Source organism: Lithobates pipiens, unplaced genomic scaffold, assembly GCF_037356315.1.
Source record: "Lithobates pipiens isolate NorthernLeopardFrog02 unplaced genomic scaffold, aLitPip1_a1.2 Scaffold_19, whole genome shotgun sequence".
NCBI classification, from domain to species: Eukaryota; Metazoa; Chordata; class Amphibia; order Anura; family Ranidae; genus Lithobates; species Lithobates pipiens.
The window spans coordinates 276,830,359-276,856,056 of NW_027507764.1; the positions used below are offsets into that span (position 1 = coordinate 276,830,359).

The window sequence follows — 25,698 nt, forward strand, 5'->3', positions numbered from 1 at the left end:
GAAGTTCAAAATGAATAGTGCACTGGCTAAGGAACCCCCTGCAAGCCTTCGAGTCCCCAGAGAAACGGACCGGAGCTGGCAGTTGTAATGAATGTGTGGCTGCGACTGATGCGTCAGGTGCAGCGGCAGATAGCGGTTGAGGTTGTTGAACCGGGGGTCCTAATGAGGCCTGAACTTGTTCAACACGGGATGCCAAATCCTGAAGGAATCGCACCACCTGGGTCTGATGCGATTCTTGGGTCTCAAGACGCCGAACTAAGCTCTGCAATGGATCATCTGCAGGAAGCGGCACGTCAGCCGGGTCCATGGCTGATCAAACTGTCAGCTCACCTTGAGGCGAGGTGACAGGTGCACACCGTAGGGATCAGGAGTGCACCGCAAGGTTGTGGACCCTACGGCTGACAGATCCCACTGGGGTTAGAGCGTAAGATTCCCTGGGGCGCGGAGTCTAAGAGCCAGCAGGTGTTCACCAGCGCCTCCAGTGGTGAGGATGGACTTGGCTGCAACTGGCTCCAGGTCACGACCCCCAGGGTCCCCCAGCTCACACCCACAGTAGGCAACAGGAGGATATGGATGGTGAGGGACAAAGCCAAGGTCGAGGCCACAAGCAGACAAGAATAGTCGGGTACACGCCAAAAGGTCAGGATCACAGGCAAACAGGGATAGTCAAGACACGCCAAAGTTGGTAACGGAAAACAGAAGCAGAGCACACGGAAGGAAACGGGAAGCTAACACACAAAGGAATACACAATGGTTGATCAGCCCTGATGGCCTGCAGTGCACAGGTTAATATAGGGCTCCCTGATAGGGCCTGGGGTGGAACCATGCTTAGAGGAGAGGTTATAAAAACCACCAGGTGGAAGTGGCTGACCTCTTAGTCTGAAGACATGAGGGAAGGTAAGCAAACACAGGAAGATCACTGCATAACCATGACACAGGACAGTGCATGCATCCCAGATCATGGCCCACTGGTATGGGGAAAATAAACAAGCTCCCCTGGCCATGTCCTGGTGCCGTAGTCACACAGGTACTCATTGATGACCCTCTGCTGAGTGTGCAGCCGCTGCAGCATGGCTAACGTTGAGTTCCACCTGGTGGGCATGTCACAGATTAGGCGGTTCTTGGGTTAAATTCCTTTTGGAGGTCAGCCAGCCGAGCACTGGCATTATATGACCAGTGGAAATGCACACAGACTTTCCTGGCCTGCCTCAGGACATCCTGTAAGCCCGGGTACCTACCCAAGAACTGCTGCACCACCAAGTTAAGGATGTGAGCCAAACAGGGCACATGAGTCAGTTGTCCTTGTCAGAGGGCGGAGAGAAGGTTGGTGCCATTGTCGCAAACCACCATTCCTGGCTTAAGCTGGCATGGCATCAACCACCTCTCAGCCTGCCCCTGCAGAGCTGACAGAATCTCTCCCCCAGTGTGTGACTCCTGTCCCCCAAGCACACCAACGCAAGCACCGCATGGCATCTTTTTGCCTGCATACTTGTGTCGCCCCTTGAACACCTACGGAACACCGCTGGTTCCGAGGACAAAGCACAGGAAGAGGCCATAGAGGAAGAGGAGGGGTGGAGGAGAAAGGTGTGTCAGAATCGCCGGTAGTAGCATTTTGGAGGTGTGCTGGCAGAACAACATCCAACACTACTGCACCTTGTCCTGCTTCCTTTCCAGCTGCCAGCAGAGTCACCCAATGCACCGTGAGGTCCGCTTTGTTCTTTGGTGTGGGTCTTTTATGTACGCTTGCCAATGAACTGCATGGCAGGTCGACATATGTCTGGTTAAGCATGTGGTTCCCGAGCAACTGATGTTTTGGCCACGTGAGATACGCTTGAGACATATGTTACAAATAGCAGTGGTGCGATCTGATGCACTCATCTCAAAAAAGCCCACACCAAAGAACTTTTGGAATAATGTGCAGAGGCGGTGCCCTGCACATGCAGAGCTCTGCAGTGTGATGCAGTTGGTGTGCTGCCCTTAAGTTGGCCCCTGGAGGGGATCCTGCCTCATTGGAGATGTGCCTCCTCCTCCTCCTCCCTCCTCATCACTGGAGCAAACCTGGCAGTATACTGCAGCTGGGGGAACATGACTGCCAGACTGCTGTCCTTCTTGGGCACCTCCTCTCTCTGGGCTCACGTTACTGCCTTCCTCTATCTGGGTGCCATCATCAGAGCCTTCAAAACATTGGGCATCCTCCTGGAGCATTAACACTGTGGTCAAACAGTTCGGGGGACTCCTCAGGAGGACATGGTGGGTCTAGGGAAGGAGTGACTGATGCCATTGAGCTGAGGGAAGAGGCCGCGTTGGCAGCTGTTTTGCCAGACAAAGTACCCTGAGCTCGGGTGAGAGAGGATGAGGAGGAAGAGGACGGCTTGGTCATCCACTCTACCAAGTCTTCGCCATGTTGCGGCTCAACATGGCCAGCTGCCAAAAAAAAGACAAGCGTGTCCCATGGCCATGTGCTGATGAGGATGCACCATTTCCATCACCAGCACTATTGTCTCTAGACTTGCCTGCTTGCCCTCTTTTATTGGCTCATGACTGTCTGCCTCTCCTTTGATGGCCTTCCAGACATACTAATGGCCTGCAGGGAGATGTAGCTGCACAAATCTGGGATGTATATACTGATTATACTGCAGCCAGCAGAATCAACTGCCTGCCTTTAGTATTAGTATGAGAACACCAGCAATTCTCATGTGTAAAGTGGGTTTGCCTTTAGTAAATAACCCCCTGTTCCTGAGCCTTTCAATGTATTTCAAAGTCTCTCTGCCCCCCCCCCCCCCCCACCCCTCTGGCCACATGCAGTATTGCATGCAATATAAGTCAATGTAGAACGAATTATCTTAGATTCCATTGACTTCTATGGGGAAACTCGCTTTGATAGGTGAGTGTTTTGGATTTGGATTTGGACAAGCATTCTCCTGGAACAGATTATACTTGTAATTCAAGGTTACACTGTCCAAGTAAAAAAGGCATTTCTTAAAATATTACTTGCATGTCCCCCTTGGATCTATAGTGACTTGGCCTTTACTTTAGTAGAAGTAACCTCCCCCCCCCCAAACAATACTTCCAAAAACACATCTTACACTTGATGTGTAGATTATTCCCACTTCTGGGAACTTAGAGGAGAGCACATTCCCTGTCAGTATTATTGGTCTAGGTAAAGTGTATAGTATAGTTGGTCATTTATTAAAACTGGCAAGTGCAGAATTGGGTGACAATCAGCTCCAAAATGTATCTTTTAGAGTTAATCTCAGACAATAAAACCTGGAAGCTGATTGGTTTCTATGCAGAGCTGCACCTTATTTTATACTCTCCAGTTTTAGTTAATCTCCAATTCTGAGTGGTTGCCAAGTTTGAGGGAAAGAATTCCTTTTTAAATGTATATTTGGTTACCTTATTTCAAGCAAACAGTCCACTCACCATACTTGACCACATTTGCTTGCCCTATTCCTAGGGTGTTGCAGATGTCATGTCACCTGGCTTATCTTCCTACATCAAAGAATCAAATGTTCAGCTTACACACATTGGATTTTTTTGCAGCATCATCAAATTTGCCAACGCAATTCAATTTTTAGGGAACATAACTTTGAGAAATCTAGTTAGTGTGTATGAAACACATTGGCAAAGACAAATTCTTCAAGCCTAAAAATCTCTCCTCTTTTAGTATGACTTGCTATGAATAGGTAAAGCCCAAATCTCACCCTTCCTGGTAAATGGCCATCCTTTCAGCAAGCACATAGCAGATGTCTAGCACCCTCTGTTTGACATTTCTCTGCCTGTGTAGAGAAGTGTGTGTTTGTTTCTTTGAATTTTCTCACTAATTATAATTCTCTCCACCTGTGATTTTTTTAAGTTAGTTTTATTCCCCTAATTTTTGGGAAAGGTATTTCAGGTGTGTTTTGGAGCACAAAGTAGAGGACACAGGCCTGGTGCCAAACATTAGGACATCATCTATGTATTTTTAGAGTTCTAATCTTTGTGAAATCTTATCTTTGAAGTAGTATACGCAAGGAGGAACAATCTTTGACAATGTGATTCTGAAGAAGCATTCACTTATTCACACACATAATCTTTGATGTCCAACTTTCACAGAGCATGTTTTTTATGGCTGTCCCTCGATTCAATTTTTACTTTACTATTTTTAAAATGCCTTTTTGTGAAACATGTATTTAGAGGGCATGAAATGTTAAAAAACTTCTATTGTGAACACAAAAGAGGCATCCGTTTAATCCACCTTGACATGTGAATGTCAGCAATTTCCTCAGCAAACTTCCATGAAAACTACTTTGGACATTAAATTAACATGTTAAGTGAATCGTTTGTGCTAAGCTGGTGTTAAGTTATTAGCTCACAACAACACCGGATCCTTAGATTGCTCAAAACCAATCTCAGAGACCCAATTCAGGTTTTTTAGTATTTGCCACAAATGATACTCAGGATTGAAGACTTTTCTTTTTTTTCTGACAGACACATTTCAACGGGTCGTTCTGGTCCTCATCAAGTGGGTCCTCCAGAGAATGGATTATTTGGAGGAGCTCATGGGCTTACCACCATCAGAGGACCAGCCAGAAATGTATTGTTTTCGTTTTTTTTTTTTTTTTTGCTGTCATGTTATTTATCTTGTTTTTTTTAAGTTTTATATGTTTGAATGTTTCTATAAAAAAAATGTAATCCAAACCTTTACTACCTTGTCAAATGTCCTTTCCTATTTTGCACGTAAACACACTCTGAAACCCTGCAGTTACAAAACACATACATATCTGCCAAAGCCTGAACAAGACTCTGCTAACTTGAGGCACAATGGGCAGATTTTTCCCCATTCCAGCTGCAGTGCTAAATATTCTCTCAGGTGATTCCTTAAAAAAGGAAGGATGTGTAGCAGTCATTTGCCATGGATTGCAGCTCGTACAATATTTAGTTTGGGGATTCTTCTTTTTAAAGAAGGAAAACCTGAAAAGCGCTTCTGACTCCTCGTAAAGTTGGCATGTATCGAGTTAACCCAAAATCACAAACAAGTTTTTTGGTGTGTGCAAATTTGGGAAGACTGCTCAGTGGTCAAAGGGGGTTATTTACGAGAGGCAAATCCACTTTGCACTACAAGTGCGCTTGGAAGTAAGTGCAGTCGTTGTAGATCTGAGGGGAAGATCTGAAATAAGGAGAAGCTCTGCTGATCCAGGCATGTGCAAGCTAAAATGCTGTTTAATTTCTTTGCATGTCCCCCTGAGATCTACAGTGACTAAACATGAAAGTGCACTTGTAGTGCAAAGTGGATTTGCCTTTAGTTAAATAACCTCCAAGTCTCAAGTTTGCTCTTAGTGGATGTGGCGTTTGGTACACCTGGAAGTAGTTTCCCTTTGTAACAGCTAGGTTGGGGAAAGAGCAGGCAGCAGCCACCAGAGTTAAAAGATGCCTTGTTTACGACTTGCAGCTAGGCCAAAACCTAAAAATAATGTGCACTGTTGCAAACAACTGTGGATGTAGCTAGTTATTATTGTCTATAGTCTGCAGCCATCACTAGTATGTTCCTTCACATTTCAGTGCAATAGTAACAGTAGGTGGGGCAAGATGGAGTTCAGGGAGGCACAAATGGCCACTTCATACATGGACTGATTAATGTTGGCCCTTAGATTTGTCTTGACCCCAAATCTGTTAGACTAAAGTCCATGATGTAACCAAAAAACTTCCCAACATATGTATTAATTATAGGGTATGGCAAGTCAGCTACTAATATACCAGTTTCAGGGAGATGTTCCTGAATGTCAACCTAACTTTTTTCATTTGAAATATGTCTGCTGTAATAGCTACTTGCATGAAACCAAACATATTTCATTTTGTAGTGCTTCCTTAAAGTAAAATTACAAAGTTCCATGGCAATTGGTTGCCTCTTTCCAACATAATACATTTGTTAAGATGACTGCCAAAGGGTCAGTTAGCCTACTGTGGTGTTCTGCTCAATGTGTGCATAGCTGTCGCAATCTCCTCCTGCCCTCCTGAACACTCTAGCGATGGTTGACTTAGGACCAGGGGTGGATCCAGGGGGGGGCAACAGGGCAATTGCCCCCTCCGAGAATGCGGCAGGTGACAGCGTGGGCCGGCGGTTCTGCGGGTCTCGTTCCGCGGGTGGGTTCCATGGGTGACAGTGCAGGCGAGCGGTTCTGCAGGTGGGTTCCGTGGGTGACAGCATGGGCGGGTGGGGGGGGCAGCTGGGCGGCTCAGTGTGCGAGCGGGCTTCTGGCCAATCAGGAAGCCGGCGGGCAGGGGAGCAGTGAGATGACATCATCTCTCACTGCCCTGCATCTCTGCAGTTCTGCACTGTGCGGGAAGCAGTGGGCAGCAGAGAGATTATAGTAAACAAGAAAGGGAAAAATCGCGCTACAAAATAAAAAATAAAAAATTTACAAATCCAATACTGCTGCAGTTCTGTTATATACCAAAAAGTTATATACGTGTAAACATGACCCAGAAAGAACCGCGCTGTCCTAAAAATGAATCTTAGGGTATACGCCTCCCATATGGGAGACTATATATGTGAAAGCAAAAAATACAGTGCAATGTCATATAATAGATATGTTATAAATGGCCCAAAATGCAAAAAATTACAACCATACCTAATAAATGTATAGAAAGAAATCTATGTGCAAAATTATATTAATACATATACATCAACAGAAACTGTGATATAACATAAGCAGACAACCTAAAACACTCTCAATCTGAATGTGTCCTTATTCAATAGTCCTTAGAGTGAATCCATGAAAACAATAAGTTGCAAAAACACCACGTGTCAAATCTAGTGTTTAGAAGAGTTGACTCTCTGTTTCATGTTCCAAGCCGCAAGGCATACTGCAGTGCACCACCACCAAGAATTAAGCAGAGAGATTACATTATGTCTCTGCTGCCTAACTTCACTCTGGGACACAGCAAAATACCAGTGACACAGCAGGTGACAATCTGCAATGTATGGCAGGCGATGTGGCAAGTGACAACCCGCAATGTGTGGCAGGCTACGTGGCAAGTGACAGTCTGCAACGTGTGGCAGGCTATGTGGCAAGTGACAATCCGCAACCTGTGGCAAGCTACGTGGCAAGTGACAATCTGCAATGTGTGGCAGGTGATGTGGCAAGTGACAATGCGCAATGTATGGCAGGCTACGTGGCAAGTGACAATCCGCAATGTGTGGCAGGCTGCGTAGCAAGTGACAATCCGTAATGTGTGGCAGGCTACGTGGCAAGTGACAATCAGCAATGTGTGGCAGGCTACGTGAAAGTGACAATTCGCAATGTGTGGCAGGCGAAGGGACAAGTGACAATCTGCAAAGTGTGGCAAGTGACAATCCGTAATGTTTGGCAGGTCATGTGGCAAGTGACAATCCGCATTTGGTTACAAGTGACGTGGCAAGTGACAATGTGCAGAGTGTGGCAAGTGAGGTGGCAAGTGACGTGGCAAGTGACAATCCGCAGTGTGTGACATGTGACGTGGCAAGTGACAATCCGCATTTGGTGGCAGGCGGCGTGGCAAGTGACACCCTCAGGGCTCCCAGTGATTCTGCATTATGGTGAGTTGAACCATTTATTTTTGTATTACAATGTAATAATATAAATAATGTGCTTCAATCATCCTGACACCATAACAACTATGGTGCCGTGATGATTGAAGCGCCAATACCAGCCGTTTCCCATATAAATTGCCCCCAAAAAAAACATATTTTCTAGCAGTGCCCCTCCTGAGACTAGACTCTGGATCCGCCCCTGCTTAGGACCCATACACACCATTTGATATTCTGCAGATTTTTGACTTCATATTTACCCAAAGCGTGTAGTGCAAGAGCCTGCCTGATTGCAAATTGAAGCTCTTATGGTTTGTCCTCATATTATCTTGTTTGGTTAAATCAGAAAAAAAAAAAAAAACTGAAAATCTAATAGTGTGTATGGGGCCTTAAATTTACAGAGTCAAATATCTATTTTTAAGACACAATAAAGGGACACCTATACAAACATTACATTTATTGGATACCTTCAAACAGAATCAAGGGAAATTTTATTTTGTATATTCAAATTGTAGACACCCAATTTTTGAGAAACAAAAAAAATACATTACAATATCAAAAATGTGTCATACTGCTGAGGTAGCAGGGGCTATGTTTTATGGTAAGTTGCTGTAGTGGCACGCCCATCTGATGCTGTCGTGGCATACCTATCTGATGTTGTGGTGGCACAACCATCTGCTGCTGTGGTTTTGAATTACCAAACTTTTTGGCCAGTTTGGATACTTGAAACATGTGGCCAAATAGTTGAATTGGACCTAGCTTGGCAGAGGCTTAAAATGCTAATTTTGACACTGGCAAACCATCACAAACACATCAGTGTAGTGGTAAAGAGGCCTTTGCCCTCAATATATGTGTGAGTGTGTGCTTTGCAATGGAGATCTTGCTAGCAGGACACCCCATTGTATAAGCCATGTAGTCTATTCTGGATCTTAAGCAGGAGCACCCACCTAACTAATCCCCACCACAAAACGTGTTTAAATCTACAAGCATATGGTGTGTTGCCAGTTAACATTATGTGGTTGATATATTTGGGAATGATTCTGCATTTGTTAGCCTCCCACAAACCACTATGCTGTTCTTTTAATTATGCCTACACTGTTTTCTGTTAATATCCTTTTCCCATAAAAAGATGTTTGTCATAAATGTAGCCAGCTTCTTAAAATATCTTACCTAGATCTTCCCTCTGGCTTCCCTGAAGCGGGATGGGGCTTGGCGCTGCTGCCTCCTCCTCCTGCTGGTGTGTTGCTGTGAAGACATATATTTTGGCAGAAAATTATAGTTTCCTATTGTATTTTTGGCAAAGAAACAAAGTAGAGCTCATTTGATTACTTACCAGGAGGAACTTGAGATTCAACATCCGTACCTGTGTGGGCCTCTTCACCACGTTTCTGCTGGACAGAGAAGCTAGCAGGGTTGGATGACACAGGACTTGCTGAAGGGGCTAAAATTCAAGCACATAAAGTTTAGAGAAATTCATCATATTTCCTCATCAAGAGACACTTTGCATAAAGCATTATACATGAACAAGCAACCTCCCTCCCATGGAAAATGGTACATGTCATTTTTACTTACCATGCTGGATAGCATCAGTGTCATCATGAGAATCAACTCCAAGAATAGTATCCAGACTGATGATGGCCAGCAATTGCTGTTGATATGGTTTCAGTTGGCTCAGGTGAGATGGAGCCACACCCTGCCTGGTTACATACCCATCACGAGTCCACCTGCCCAGCAACCTTTTGGTATGCCCCACCAGATAATTTATATGTTTTTGGACTTTAGCAGCAGTATGTGAGCTTCCCCACTGCACTTACTGCCACAGCAATCTCCTCCCACAGGCGGTCTCTTTGATGAGCCCCTGTGCGGGAGGTGCCCAGTCCCCAGATTTCACAGCGCTTTTCCAAATATTTGGCCAGCAGGACCTGGTTTTCCTCCTCGGAGAATGGTGGCAAACGCCTTGTAGCCTGCCTGGATGAACCCTCCCCTGGTGACTCCAGGCTTGGGGACATCCATGTCTGCCGTCCTCGGGAGGAAGGTTGACCCCTCCCGCCTACAGCCACACCATGGCCAGACACCCTTGAACATCTGGGCCTTCTGGTGGGGGTCATGGAAAAAGGAGGCAGATAAAAACACAGCAGGCAAGTCAGCAATAATCAAAATGAGGGTATCTGAAAAGAGAAAAAAAAAACAAAGGAAACATGATTATAAATAAAGGGAAATAAAAAAATAAAAATAAATAAAGTGCAGCGCTTGTTCAATAAATAATGATTAAATAATCGCACAAGTGAAACGTGCAAAAATGGTGACAATCCAAAACTAAAGTGGCATTCAAACGAAATCAATATTAACAGTAAATGTGCAATAAAAAATTAATAAAAATGTATTCATATGCGAGTCCATAAATCATAATTAAATGTCCATAGAACTATCAAAAAAATCCAACAGATAGTGTGACTTGATTGAATAAAAATAATATACTTGATCACGTGGGACCCATCACCTTTAATCACCACTAATAAGATGGGGGCTTACCAGATCATCAGCGACCCCCTGTTTAAGGGAGGTCAGTCAGCACGTATAATGTCACAAATTCCGGCTCCAGGCGACCAGATGTGAAAAAATGGGTGTCCCCTATCTGCAGATTCCGCAGCTCAGGTGATCAGTCACCGTAAACTTCCCAAATATTTGCCAGCATGAAGGCTCATACAAAATAAAAAGTGCTCCAAATCGTGTAATATGTTTTTTGTGCCACTAGAACCATATCTCACCCAGTTTGAGACATAATGTCCGTATATACAGATGTACATTTAAAGGCGAACCAGCAGGACCACATCTTCTTCACCAGATCTGACTTATTCCGAAGGGAGTGAGATCTTCCAAATGATATGTGAGGTCTACCTCCGACAACCATTGACGTAGGGAGGGTATGGTTGTTTGTTTCCAATAATGTGGGATAAGTGCTTTTGCTGCGTTAAGCAAATGTGGTGTTATTGATTTTTTATAAGTTCCTGCTGGTGAGCCTATACAATGGAAGAGTATGACCCATGGGTCATTGGGTATCTCATAGCCTAGGATCTCTTTTACCCAGTATAGAATAGTTAACCAGTAGGGGCAGATGAGCGGGCATTACCACCAAATGTGGGCATGTGTGGCTTGATCTCCTCATCCCCGCCAGTATAGGGGTGATGTTTGTGGAAACGTCTTGTGTAGTACCGCTGGGGTGTAATGCCATCTTGTCAACAGCTTATAATTCACTTCCGCCATTTTAGAGGCCATGGAAGAGATGTGGGCCATGGACAGGATAGTAGATTTCTGTGCCTCCGTCAGCTCCTTATGGAGGTCCTTTTCCCAATTGGCCAGGAAAGAGGGATGTCCTGTGATTGACAGAGACTGTTGTGCCTGGTAGAAAAAGGATATTGGTCTCTCCACCGGCTGTTCTTCCCAAAAAGGCAGATTCAATAGGTGTTAGCTCAGCTGTAGAACATAGCGGTTTCGGGAGAGAGTGGACAAAAGCCGCCATAGGTCCACTGATCCATGGGTGTCGCCACTGAATTGGATAGTAATTGAGACAGGGGTACAATTCCTGTCTGAGTTGTAACTTGATGCAAAAGAGGCATAGTGCCCAGTCTCCAGGTTTGTATTCTAGGGTCTCTGTTTCCAGGTGGGAAGTAGTTATGACCAGTTCGTGGCATAATAGGGGAGTTATGTGGCCAGTTGTGTTTCTTACACAAAGAGTCCACAAATGTGTGAGTGGTGAGGTGGTAGCAGCCAAAGTTCTATGTCTCTTAGGGATCCATATTTGGGTAAAGAGATCTGTGCCACTGAGTGACAACTCAAGATTAACCCACATTTTAGAATCCTTGTGGTACTTCCAGTCCGATATTCTATTCATTACTATAGCCAAAAAGTAATGTTTAATATTGGGTAAGGCCAAGCCCCCTAGCTGTTTATGTCTGGCAAGCAGAGCTCGAGACAATCTGGGACGTCTTCTGATCCAAACATATCTGCCAATCAGTGAATCGATTATTGAAAAGAAGCCAGCAGGAATACCAACTGGTAGCATCTGAACCAGGAATAGCAGCCTGGGTAGGATGTTCATCTTCACTATGCTAATCCTTCCCAACCAAGAGTGTGCAACTTGGGACCATCTTTGTAGATCTACTCTGATTGCGTTAAGAAGGGGCAAGAAATTTGCACGAAAGAGTGATGTTGGTTTAGAGGTGAGATATACACCTAGATACTTAATTTTGTTTTTTTTCCAGCTAAATGGGAAAGAGTCTTTGAGGAGAGCTACTGTCCTACTAGGGATCAAGATATTTAGAATTTCCGACTTGGACACATTCATTTTAAAATTGGATATGACATTAAATTGTGAGAAGGCTAACATCAGGTTAGAGAGGGAGATCAGGGGTTGTTGTATGTAAAACAAAATGTCATCCACATAGGCCACATGTTTATGCTCTAGATTACCAATTGTGATACCATGGATGTTTGGGTTGTGCCTGATTGTTGAGAGAAAGGGTTCCAGGGATAAGGCGAATAAGATCGGCGAGAGGGGGCAGCCTTGGTGCGTACCATTATAAAGTGTAAATGGGTTGCTTAAGGTGCCGTTTATGCGTATTTGGGCAGTAGGGGAGTTGTAAAGGGCGGAAATATAGGAGAAGAGAGATGGGCCATTTCCCAAATGGGAGAAGGTGCGTAGGACATTGTCACAGGCTTCCCTATCCGGGATAAACCCTGTCTGATCTGTGGAAACCCAACGCGGGATTAAGGGTAAGAGTCTATTTGCGATGACTTTAGCGTATAACTTTAGCCGCGTACACACGTCTGTCCAACTTAGTCCGCTGAAACACATTTCAGCGGACAGTCCGCTCGTGTGTGGGCTTCAGCTGACTTTTTCAGCGGACAGTCTGGCGGACTAAGTCTTTCGGAATTTCCGTAATATTGTCCGTCCAACTTTGGTTTCAGCGGACAGTCCGCTCGTGAGTAGGCAAGTTGGACGGACTAAGTATGGCGCATGCTCAGAAAGGATTTACACGGCGAAAGGTTGCATTGCTGTGTATTGGACGTCCTATTTCTAGTCCCGTCGTACGTGCTGTACACGTCATCGCGCAAGCTTTCAACGGACTGTCTGTTCATCGTGTGTGGTCAAGTCCGTTAATTCAAAAGTAGGACGGACTGTCCGTCGGATTGTCTGACGGACTTAGTTGGCCAGACAGTCCGCCCGTGTGTACGCGGCTTTAGCGTCTATGTTTAGAAGAGAGATAGGGCGGTAACTCCCACACAAACTAGGGTCCTTCCCAGGCTTGGGGATCACCGTAATGTGTGCGTGGAGGGTTTCTGGTCTGAGGGACTCCCCTGCTGAATTCCCATTAGCGTAGGAGGCGAGGCGAGGCAACAAGGTCTATAGTAGAGAGCAGTAAAGCCGCCTGGCCCCGGTGCCTTACCACACGCCATGGCCTTCAACGCGATGCAAAACTCCTCTTCCAGTGTAGCAAGGGAGTCTGGATTAAGTTTGGGTAGGTTGGCCTGCTGAAGGTATTCACTAATCAGAGTCCTCCTAGTGTCCAAGTCCGTCACTGTTTGAGAGACATGGTACCCTGTTTCCCCTAAAATAAGACCTAGTGTGATTGTCGGTGATAGCTGCAATAAAAGCCCTACCCCCCAAATAAGCCCTAGTTAAAGTCCTTGTAGGTCTTCTTTTCAGGGTAGGGCTTATTTTTGAGGAAACAGGGTAGGGCTTATTTGGGTGGTAGGGCTTATATTGCAGCCAACACCGACAATCAGGCTAGGTCTTATTTTAGGGGAAACAGGGTATAAGTGTTGGTAAAATGCTTGAAACTCTGGCTATGTCTGAGGTTTCATATGCGAGAGTGTCGGACACTGTCTTAATTTTGTCTATGAAAGCTATAGTTTCTTTCTGTTGCACAGAACATGCTAGAAGTCTGCCCGGTTTGTTTCCCCCTTCATGGAAACGCTGTGCCACCAAGCGGGCACAGCGCTTCCGCTCCCCATGGAAAAGGGTCTTCAGTTCCTCCTTTTTAACGTTAGGGTATGAAATGTAGCCTGCGACAGGCTAGCTTTGTGTTGCAATTCGAGAACACTAATTTCCCGTATCAACTTAGTTTGAAAGTGTGTGCTTTCTTTCTTCCGCCTAGCCCCTAGTTCTATAAATTTGCCTCTCATGTGGGCCTTATGGGCCTCCCAAAGTACTCCTGGTGATATATCAGGGTGGGTATTTTCTGTAAAGTAATGCATCAATTCCTCACTCATTTTTAGTCTGTCTGCCTCCTCACTGATAAGATTCTCATTGAGTTTACAATTGGTAATTTTTTGGGGCATAGAGGGTATTTTTAATGTAAGCAAAATCGGGGCGTGATCAAATATAGTTGACGTTTCAATCCCAGAACTCATAAGAAGGGATAGGTGGTGGTGATCTATGAAGAAAAAAAATTATTCTAGCGTAAGATTGGTGGACCCCGGAGAAGTAGGTATAATCTCTCGTCTGTGGATGCATTATCCTCCATACATCCATCAGCTGGGCATCAAATAAGCATTTACGTATGTATAACAGCCGCTTATGAGGAATACAGGATTTTCCTTGGGACGTGTCAAGGCATGGTTCCACAGGGATATTGAAATCTCCTGCGAGGAGAATGCATCCACAGGCGAAGTCCTTCAGTTTTTTAAGAGTAGCTGGATAAATGTAGCTTGATCACGGTTAGGGGCATATAGGGTCGCCAGTATGCAAGGCAATCCACCCAGGCTACCCTTAAGGAACAGAAAACATCCATTAGGATCGCTCAGCATAGATTCCAAATTAAATGAGGTTCCCCTGCGGAGCCCAATAGACACTCCTTTTGCTTTATAAACATCCGATAGACTATAGTACCACTGCAAAGAGAATAGCTTCACCAAGGTGGTATGTGTGAGGTGGGTCTCCTGCAGGAAGACAACGTCCCCCTGCAGGCGGCCCAGTTCTCGGTATAAATTATGCCGCTTACCTGGTGCATGGAGACCTCTCACATTTAGGGATATTAGAGTCACAGTAGCCATGGGGATCCGTAGAAGGGTTCAACATATGGCAAATTCCCAAGGATTAGGACCAGAGGCAGGAGGGATAGGGAGCAGGGAGGGAGGAGAGGAGAGTAGAGGGGGAAAAAGAATGGAAAGTATAGAGAGAAAAACCATAGCCTACAAGTAACCTCTTGTAGCATATTCATCACAGACCATTTTGGATTGTGGTCAGCAAGTGCACGCATTTGTCTGCGGTGCAGCAAGAGCACAATTGCGCGGGCAGCCACCCCCGGACCCACCGCCCCAAAAGCGACAGGGACTCAGGGGCAGGGGCCCGCCGACACCCCCCTTGGAGGGGGCGAACGGGGTCAGCCATCAGTTGACTGACACCGAATACGGTAGGAACCGCAGACCCAGTGCCCACCCTAAATAAAAGGAAAGAAGCATAAGTTCACCATTATAATATAGCACTAAGTTTATGTATTAAGTATAGAAACTGAGAACACTACTCAACTTTTTTCAGAGCTGAAACACCTTGTGCCTGAGGCTGTGAGATATCGGTCCCGGGGGGAACCCACAGTTAACTGTCAGTGATATCCTATTTGAAAATAGACAATTTAACAAGTCTCCCATGAATGGCACCAAGGTAGTAAGTTAGGGTAATTAAAGCAAAGAAAAGTTTATACTTGCGGATCAAGGGAAGCAGGAACAGCGAATTGGGAAGATGGACAGGTTGGTACCATCTGATGTATACTTTAACCTTGCGTGGCCGGTGACCTGGAGGCCGAGGTGTGGTGTTTACGATTCACCTTCTGCCATTTTGGTTCTGAATTATTGGTGAGAGGTGGGATGCCGTCTTGCCAGCCAGGTAATTCCGGTGGAGAGATGTTGACGTCCATGCAGAATTTTTCCAGATCTTCTGGGAACCTGAGGACTGCTGTTTTCCCATCTCTTTGTGCAATCAGGGCTTCTCGAAATCCCTAGCGATAGTTGATGGAAGCTGTGCACAGTTTTTCAGTCAGAGGACGCAGAGCCCTGCGACACTCCAGGGTCTCCCTGGCCAAGTCAGGGAAAAAAGAGAGCGATGCACCATCAAAGTCCAAGATGGGAGCCTCTTTGATTTTCTTCATGATGAGCTCTTTCTCCTCAAAATAATGCACCCTGCATATCACATCGCGTGGAATTTCCGCTGTGAGGTTACACGGGCGGAGAGCCCTGTGCACGCGATCTATTTTCAAGGGATGTTCCGCAGCCAGTCCCAATAGCCCATTAAAAATGCCCCTCACAGTTGGCAGGAGATCCTCGTCTCCCATCGCCTCCGGGAGCCCCCGGATACAGATGTTGTATCAGCTATTATGGTTTTCTTGGTCCTCGATCTTCTAGAGGGCCGTCCTGTGGGCGATGGCGAGTGAGCGGGTGGTTGCCTGCAGTGACCTGATTGTGGTCGTGTGTCTGTCCAGCCGCTGCTCCATCTCCTCCAACCTGTCCAGTACTTGTGAAAGATCTTTTTTAATGGATCTTTCGAGCCACAGCAGCATTGACGCCAGCTCCGATTTGTTGGGGAGTCCACTCACCAGGGCCGCCACTTCGGAATGTCTGGACCCACTCCCTTCTCCCTCTGAGCCCACAGATGAGGCCAGGGAGCGGTGTCTGGGCTCTGGCCTGTGGCAGTGGGCGGAGCCTACACCATTGCTCACTTCCCGTGGAGAGCGGCCTAAGCCATCCAGGTCCCCCACTTCTTCGGGGTCGGCCAGGAATCTTTTAATGGAGCCCTCGAATGCACCTTTCTTCAGCAGAGACTTGCCGGTTCTCCCACCCATCTTCTCCGGTGAGGTATAGGTGCTCGTGCGGTGAATAAGTGCTATTCTTGCGGGGTCAGCGCTGGGGCGCGGGGAAGAAGTGTCCTCACCGCCGCATGTCAAGACCACGCCCCCTTCGTGTAATATGTTTTAACACCAAAATTTGTTTTTCTTTAGTGAATAAAGTCAGATGCTGTAAAATGGATGCCACCGAGTCCCCAATGTACAGATATCGTTTAAAATACAAACAGCGTTGAAAACGAAAAATAAAATTGCTAGCAGATAAAAAACCTGTATGTGGTTTTAAATTTCGATCGCTCATGCGCAGGACGTGTGGACGTGGCTACCTGCTGATCATTTCGTCACAGGCAAAAAAATGAAATTTCTTATTGCTAAGAAAACTAGGAAACTGGTCTTGCTGGATTTTGCGATTAATACAATTAAAACTAAACTTATCCCTTTCAAAAAGGAGTCCGAATATACACAAAAATCTGAATTATTAAAAGATGTTTTGATAAAGGAGGAAACTGAACAAAAAGCTAAAAAGAAGAAGTACAATAGGGACAAGAAAGACTACAAGAAAAATGTGGTCTTTAAATGGCAGGTTGTACCTATAACCAGTCCTGTTCCACCATCATGTTTGGATGACCGGGGTGTGCTGCCCCCTGTTGGTATTCCCTCAGATGGCGGTAACAACTGCAATCACCCTTTTCCTCAGTATCCACAAGGTTCTTTGCAGTATTTATGGAGAATGTCTCACAGCCATACCCTAACCTCAAGGGGAATTGATGGTGGGGGGAATTCCAGTCACCATTATCCTAACCCCAATGGGGGACATGACGGTGGTGGAAATTCCAGCTACCGTTATAATCAACAATCACCATTCAGGGGTCCACCCTCACCTTGGAGACAGGGTGGAAAAAAAAACTTTTTGTGGCAATGCCGGTAGCAATAATGTGAGATACTCTCAGGATGTGAGGGACTAAGGCAATTATTATAGGGTGGACACTTCCAATAGATATGCACCCTTTGCTAATGAAATGGAAAGGGGTTTAAGTTTGGTTAGTAATCAACTGGCTCCTCCCCCCATATAACAAATCTTCCTCAGGAAATCACTACCAACAGGTTTTTCGGGAGGGTACTCGGGGGGGAGGGGGGCACAAAGGAAATGGGGACATAAGAGAGGATGTAGAGGGGGAGGCATCTTCCCCCCCAAAGAGAAGGTGGATGTAAGTGGTATCATTAACCTCAGCACCAAAGAGTTGTCCAAGGAAGAGTTGGTGACCCTTGGTAAAGGTCTGAAATTCGCACCACTGAGGAATCTTAATAGATTTCAGACCTTTATTGACATTCAAAGGTATACACGTAAATTGAATATTCAGAGGTACATCATGAGTGATCCTACTAGGCAGCTGCATAGGGAATCGACAATGATTGTCCCTTCTGGCCTGTCAAATGTGCCACTTTTCAACCCCCCCCCCCCCAATAATACGGCACCTAATATAAATGTTTTCCATGATCTGGTAATTAAGGATCTTAATGATCTAATAATGAAACCAGTTTTACCTCAACAGGATTTAAAAATTGGATTAGATCTACTATGTAAGAGAAAGGACATAGTGGTTCGTCCGGCGGACAAAGGGAGGGCCATTGTCATTTTGGATAGAGAGATATATGCACAGGAAATGGTCAAGATTGTTTCAAATCCTGATACCTATTCCCCATTGATCATGGATCCATGGTACCCTTGGCTCCTCGGCTGCCAGTCATCTACTCACTGCCAAAAATTCACAAGTCCTTGACTAATCCCCCAGGTCGGCCCATGATCAATGGCATTGATTCGATAACATCCCATGTAGGGAAATATATTGATTGTTATTTACAGCCACTGGTGATGGGCACCCCTTCCTTTTTGAAGGATACGAAACATGTTATTAATGTTTTGCAATCCTTGGAGTGGAAATCAACTTATCTACTGGTAACAGCAGATGTTGCCTCTTTATATAAGGCCATTTCCCACCAATTGGGTTATGAGACAGTACAACATTTTTTATCCCAGGACAATAAAATTTCAGTGACCCAACGTATTTTTATTCTTGAGCTATTGGATTTTTCAATGACGCACAACTATTTCTGGCATGAGGGAGCCTATTTATTGCAGATAAAGGGGGTGGCCATGGGAGCTAAATTTTCTCCCAGTATGGCCAACCTCTTTATGGCAAAGTGGGAAGAGGATACCGTTCTGGGCAATAAGCCAACAGAACTAATAGCCTACAAAAGGTTTATTGACGATATTCTGTTCATAAGGGATGGCGATGTTCAATCTGCAGAGTTATTCCTATCCCATCTGAATAGTAATGATTGTGGCATAGTTCTTAGTCATGAACTAAGCCCCATTGAAATCCACTTTTTGGATCTGAGGATCTCAATTGTGGACAACAGTATTGTTACCACAACATTTTTTTTTTAAAACAATAGGAATGGCTACATCCCTCTGGATTCTTGCCACCATAATTCTTGGTTAGCTGCTGTACCCAAGGGACAATTTTTGCATTTAAGGCACAATTGTACTAATTTGGATGATTACCACAAGGAAGCATTGATTTTAAAAAAGTAGATTTTTGGCTAAGGGATACGATAATGTTCAACTCGAACACTGGCTGTTCGCCTGTTCTGCGGATCCAGAACTTTGTGGACCGCTCGCGCAATATATTTGTGTGGTGCTCAGGGCCCACAGTGCACTGCACCATTGCAGTGCATTGCTGGCTGATGATTGGCCAAGCATGCACTGTGACCCCGCATGCTTGGCCAATCACAGCGCCGGTAGCAAGGAGAGCCATAATTGGCCACAGGCAGGATGCCTGTGGCCAATTATAGCTCAGGGGGGTTTAGTACATGCCCCACACTATATAAGGCCGCCAGCATGGTGGCCTTGTGTAGTGTGTTGGCATGTAGGGAGAGAGCAGGATAGGCAGGGACAGTGTCATCTTTGCTTGTTAACCTAGCGCAGTTACCGTGGGTGTATTGTGCCTCCTGCACAATATATACACCTGAATCTACCCCTTAGGCCGCGTACACACGCCCAACTTTGTCCGTCAAACAGTTTCAGCGGACAGTCCGCTCAAAATTAGCATGGACGGACTTGCCCACACACGACGAACGAACAGTCCGCTGAAACCGTGCGCGATGACGTGAACGGCACGTACGACGGGACTAGAAAACGACGTCCTATACACTGCAATGCAAACTTCGGCGTGTAAATCCTTTCTGAGCATGCGCGGAACTTAGTTTGACGAACAAGCCTACACACGAGGGGACTGTTCACTGAAACAAAGTTTCAGCGGACAGTTTTTCGGAATTTCCGAAAAACTTTGTTCAGCAGACTGTCCGCTGAAACTGTCCGCTGAAAGCCCACACACGAGCGGACTGTCCGCCGAAACACTGTTCAGCGGACAAAGTTGAGCGAACAGTCCCCGCGTGTGTACGCGGCCTTATTGCTGGTGTTGTTCTGTTTCTCTAACACAAGCATCTGCAGCAGTTACAGGGGGTGTAGTGTGCCTCCTGCACAGTATACACCTGAAGCTACCCCTTATTGCTGGTGTTGTTCTGTTTCTCTAACACAGGCATCTGCAGCAGTTACAGTGGGTGTAGTGTGCCTCCTGCACAGTATACACCTGAAGCTACCCCTTATTGCTTGTGTTGTTCTGTTTCTATACCGCAGGCAGCTGCAGCAGTTACCGTTGGTGTATTGTGCCACCTGCACAGTATACACCTGAAGCTACCCCAATTGCTGATGTTCTTCAGATCCTATACCACAGGCAGGTAGCTGCTGTAATTACAGTCGGTGTACTGTGTCATCTGCTCAGTGTGCACCTAAAGCTACCCCAATTGCTGGTTTTCCTATCTCCCTGCAGGCCATAAGTATGTCTGGAAGGCCAACACGGAGAGGCAGACAGTCACGAGCCAATAAAAGAGGGCAAGCAGGCTCTGTGTCTAGAGACAACAGTGCTGGCTGTGGACGCGGTACATCATCATCAGCACGTGGCTATTGGACACGCTTGTCCTTATTTTCGGCAGCTGGACGTGTTGAGCCGCATCATGCCGAAGACTTGGTAGAGTGGATGACCAAGCCCTCCTCATCCTCTCTCACCCAGGCTCAGGGTACTGGAAAAGCAGCTGCCAACGCGTCCTCTTCCCTCGTCTCAATGGCATCAGTCATTCCTTCCCTAGACCCACCATGTCCTCCTGAGGAGTCCCCCAAACTGTTTGAGCAGTGTTGGGTACATGCTCCAGGAGGATGCCCAGGGTTTTGAAGGCTCTGATGATGATATCCAGCTAGAGGAAGGCAGTAGCATGAGCCCAGAGAGAGGGGATGCTCAAGAAGGACAGCAATCTGGCAGTCATGTTTCACCAGCTGCAGCATACTGCCAGGTTTTCTCCAGTGATGAAGAGGGAGGGGATGATGAGGTCACTGACTCCACGTGGGTGCCTGATAAGAGAGAGGAGGAGGCACATCTCCAATGAGGCAGGATGCCCTCTGGGGGCCAGCTTAAGGGCAGCACACCGACTGAATCACACCGCAGAGCTCCGCCTGTGCAGGCCACTGCCTCTGTGCGTTATTCCAAAAGTTCTTTGGTGTGGGCCTTTTTTGAGACGAGTGCATCAGATCGCACCGCTGCTATTTACAACATATGTCTCAAGCGTATCTCGCGTGGCCAAAACATCAGCCGCTTGGGAACCACATGCTTGACCAGACATATGTTGACCTGCTATGCAGCTCGTTGGCAAGCGTGCCTTAACCACTTGAGACCCGCACTATAGCCGAATGACGGCTACAGCGCGGATCTCCTTTGCCGGGACTACGTCTATTGACGTAGTCCCGTGCATGAGCGGCCTGCGCGACCCCTGGGGGGCGCGCGCGGCGGCGCTCTGTGATCGGAGAGACTCGCCTGATCACCGATCCGTGCAAGGGGTCGATCCCGACCCCTTATCACGTGATCAGCTGTCAGCCAATGACAGCTGATCATGTGATATAACGGAGCTGGTAATCGGCTATTATTCCTCCTCGCGCTGACAGCGCGAGGAGAAAAAAAAAAGCCGATCACCGGCGGCCGTGATCGGGACATCAGTCCCAATCACGGCCAGCCCTGCCAGTGCCCACCTGCCCCCTGCCAGTGCCCACCTGCCCCCTGCTTTGCCACATTAATAAAAAATGTGTCCCCCCTGTCAGTGCAACCCAGCAGTGCCCATAGTGACACCCAGCAGTGCCCACAGTGCCACCCAGCAGTGCCCACAGTGCCACCCAGCAGTGCCCACAATCTGCCTCAACAAAGGTGCTGCACCCCAGTGGCACATATCCACGCCCAGCAGTGCTGCCCATCAGTGCCCATCAGTGCCCAGCAGTGCCGCCCATCAGTGCCCAGCAGTACCACCTATCAGAGCCACCTATCAGTGCCACCTATCAGTGCCCATCAGTCCCATCTATCAGTGGTACCCACCCGTGCCACCCATCTGTGCCACCCATCCGTGCCATCTTATCTGTGCCCGTCTTTGCCCATCAGTGCCGCCTTATCTGTGCCCATCGGTGCCGCCTTATCTGTGCCTATTAGTGCCCACCAGTGCAGCCTATCAGTGCCCACCAATGCAGCCTATCAGTGCCCACCAATGCAGCCTATCAGTGCCCACCAGTGCAGCCTATCAGTGCCCACCAGTGCAGCCTATCAGTGCCGCCTCATCAGCGCACTTAAATGAAGGAGAAAAATGACCTGTTTGCAAAATTTTATAACAAACTATTAAACATGATTTTTTTTTTTGCATCTTTTTTTGTTTGTTTAGCAAAAAATAAAACTCCCAGCTGTAATTAAATACCACCAAAAGAAAGCTCTATTTGTGGGAAAAAAATGATAAAAATTTCATTTGGGTACAGTGTTGTATGCCCACGCAATTGTCATTCAAAGTGCATCAGCGCTGAAAGCTGAAAATTGGTCTGGGACTGAGGGGGGTTTAAGTGCCCAGTAAGCAAGTGGTTAAAGACCCACACCAAAGAACAAAGCAGACCTCTCCTGGCTCCTCATCAGCTGGGATCTCCAACCCCACTATACCTTCAGTCCTCTCTGAAACCTGCACTGAGAGGAATGAAGGTATAGAATTAGGTGTGTCACAGCCAAGTACTTGCGGGCACTCTGCTAGCAATACACAGACGTCTGATTGTACCAAAATTTCCCTGCCCCAGCTGCTGAACCGTCAAAAGAAATTCACTCCCAGCCATCCACATGCCCAGCGGTTGAATGCTAGCTTGGCTAAACTGCTAGCACTTCAACTGCTACCTTTTAATTTGGTAGACTCGGCCCCCTTCCGTGAGTTTGTGCAATGTGCGGTTCCTCAGTGGCAGGTTCCCAAATGCCACTTTTTCTCAGGGAAGGCGATTCCGGCTCTCTACTAGCATGTGGAAGGCAATGTCCATGCCTTGCTGGACAAAGCGGTCAGCGTTAAGGTGCATCTTATCGCTGACTCACGGTCCAGCAGGCATGGACAGGGACATTACCTATCTTTCACTGCCCATTGGGTCACTCTTCTGGCAGCTGGGAAGGATGCAGGACAAGGTGCAGTAGTGTTGGAGGTTGTTCCGCCACCACGCCTCCAAAATGCTACTACTGGTGATTATGACACATTTCTCTCCTCCACCCCCTCCCCTCCCCTTCTTCTTCCTCCATGGCCTCTTTCTGGGCTTTGTCCTTGGAACCAGCTGAGCTCCGTAGGCATTCAAGGGGCTACGCAAGTATGCAGGCAAAAAGATGCCATGCCGTGCTTGCGCTGGTGTGTTTGGGGGACAGAAGCCACACTGGGGCAGATATTTTGTCAGCTCTGCAGGGGCAAGCAAGAAGTCGTTGGCGCCACGCCAGCTTATGCCAGCAATGGTGGTTTGCGACAATGGCACCAACCTCCTCTCCGCCCTCTGACAGGGACAACTGACCCATGTGCCCTGTGTGGCTCACGTCCTTAACCTGGTGGTGCAGCGGTTCTTGGGCAGGTACCCGGGCTTACAGGATGTCCTGAGCCAGGCCAGGAAAGTCTGTGTGCATTTCCTCCAATCATATAATGCCAGTGCTTGGCTGGCTGAGCTCCAAAAGGAGTTGAACCTGCCCAAGAACCGCCTTATATGTGACATGCCCACCAGGTGGAACTCAACGTTGGCCATGCTGCAGCGGCTGCACACACAGCAGAGGGCCATCAATGAGTACCTGTGCGACTACGGGACCAGGACAGGGTCAGGGGAGCTAGTTTTTTTTTCACCACGCCAGTGGGGCATGATCAGGGATGCATGCACTGTCCTGTCACCATTTGAGGAGGCCACGAGGATGGTGAGCAGTGACAGTGCATGCATCAGTGTCACTGTACCTCTTGTCCACCTGTTGGAGCATACGCTGCGTGGAATAATGGACAGGGCACTTGAGACAGAACAGAGGCAAGAAGAGGAGGACTTACTTGCCTCTCAAGGCCCCCTTTATCCAATGTTCCTGCTGTCCCACCCATCACACAGGAAGAGGACAAGGAGGAGGAGGATTGTGTCAACATGGAGGTGGAGCCTAGCACTCACCATCGGCAGTCTTTTAGGGATAATTTACAGTCCCAGGAAACCCCTGGCTGGGAGGAGGTGGCTGCGGATCATGTCGTCCTTAGTGACCCAGAGGACTCCGGACCGAATGCCTCAGCTAACCTACACTGCATGGCCTCCTTGATCCTGCAAAGCCTGCGGAAGGATCCTCGTATTCTTCGGATCAAGGAGAGGGACTATTACTGGCTGGCAACTCTCCTTGATCCACGGTACAAGGATAAGGTTGCAGACCTTATCTAGCCATCGCAGAGGGAGCAGTGGATGAGACATCTCTGGGAGGCCTTGCAGAAAGGTCTGTGCAACACGTTCCCAGAGACTGGGAGGTTACAAACTCCTGGTCCTGGACAACATGTTGCTGAGGCTTCGGTCGGACACAGAATGAGCGGTGGAGAAAGTGGCCGTCTGACCGATGCGTTCAGACAATTTTTTAGTCCGCAGCCCCAAGGTATAATCGGTTCCAGCAACCATCGCCAGTGTCTGATTTACATGGTTCAGGAATACCTAGGGGTAAGGTCAGACTTGGACACCCTTCCCACCGAAAATCCTCTGTCTTACTGGGTCTTGAGGATGGATCACTGGCCAGAGCTTGCACAGTATGCAATTGAGCTACTGTCCTGTCCTGCATCCAGCGTTCTTTTGGAGCGCACATTCAGTGCTGCTGGAGGCTTTGTAACCAATCACAGGGTGTGCCTGTCCACCGACTCGGTTGATCAACTGACCTTCATAAAGATGAATCAGTCTTGGATCACCACCAGCTACCAAGCACCTGAAGCTGATGTAACCGAATATTTTTTTTGAAATGTCACATCCCTTCAAGACTGCCTATGCTGATGCTGAGTGACTATCCTGTTATGTTGATTGACTATGCTCTTCCTCCTCAATGATCCTGCTCATAGCTTGTAAGAACATTTTTGGTTCTGGGTGCTGCCACCGGTGGCTAAGGCCCAATTTTTCAGCCCCTGTTTAACAGGGGTGTGTAATTACAATTTTTGATGCAATACTTTGCAACAGGGCTCATTCCTGCACTCCAGCTAGAGTATCAGGGAGAGGTTGCAGTGTCATGGCACCAGCACCAGTGCCTAAGACCTAATTTTTCAGCCCCTGTTTAACAGGGGCATGTAATTACAATTTTTGATGCAATACTTTGCAGCAGGGCTCATTCCTGCCCTCCAACTAGAGTATCTGTGAGGTGTTGCAGTGTTGTGGCACCAGGCCCAATTTTTCAGCCCCGTTTAACAGGTGCATGTAATTACAATTCTTGATATAATATTTCACAGCAGGGTGCTCCAGTGCCCACCAAGAGTTACTTTGAGGGCTTACAGTGTTAACTTAACATCAACACCTTAGGGCAAAATTTCTGCAGAGCATATAGGGCAGGCCCCTACTTTCAAACATCCAACTTACAAACGTCTCCTACGTGCAAATGGAAGGAGACAACAAGAAAGGAGATGAAAAAAACGGACAGCAAAAAAATTATACAGGGGTGATAACCCTTCCCTAGGTTTTCCAAAAAGCTTACAAATAGATTTTTTGACTGGAGCTACACTTTAAAAATGTACCAGTTAAAAATTACAAACAGATTCTACTTAACACAACAAATCTACACAGTCCCTGTCTTGTTTGCACCACTTGTATACTGCTGTTCTGAGTATATAGGGCCTGGGGGCCCCACGCCTTTCCCTTTTTTAATTTGGGTATGGGGTTCCCCTTAATATCTG

At 47.0% G+C, this 25,698-nt stretch overlaps 1 long non-coding RNA gene across 1 annotated transcript; it reads right to left on the reverse strand.

Moving 5' to 3' along the window:
- Positions 1-8,719: 8,719 nt before the first annotated feature.
- On the reverse strand, positions 8,720-9,165 carry LOC143998289 (uncharacterized). The gene is made up of 3 exons (XR_013277829.1): positions 9,122-9,165; positions 8,883-8,990; positions 8,720-8,794 (listed from the first exon to the last, which is right to left on the reverse strand). It is a non-coding gene; the product is annotated as an uncharacterized LOC143998289 (long non-coding RNA).
- Positions 9,166-25,698: the final 16,533 nt, after the last annotated feature.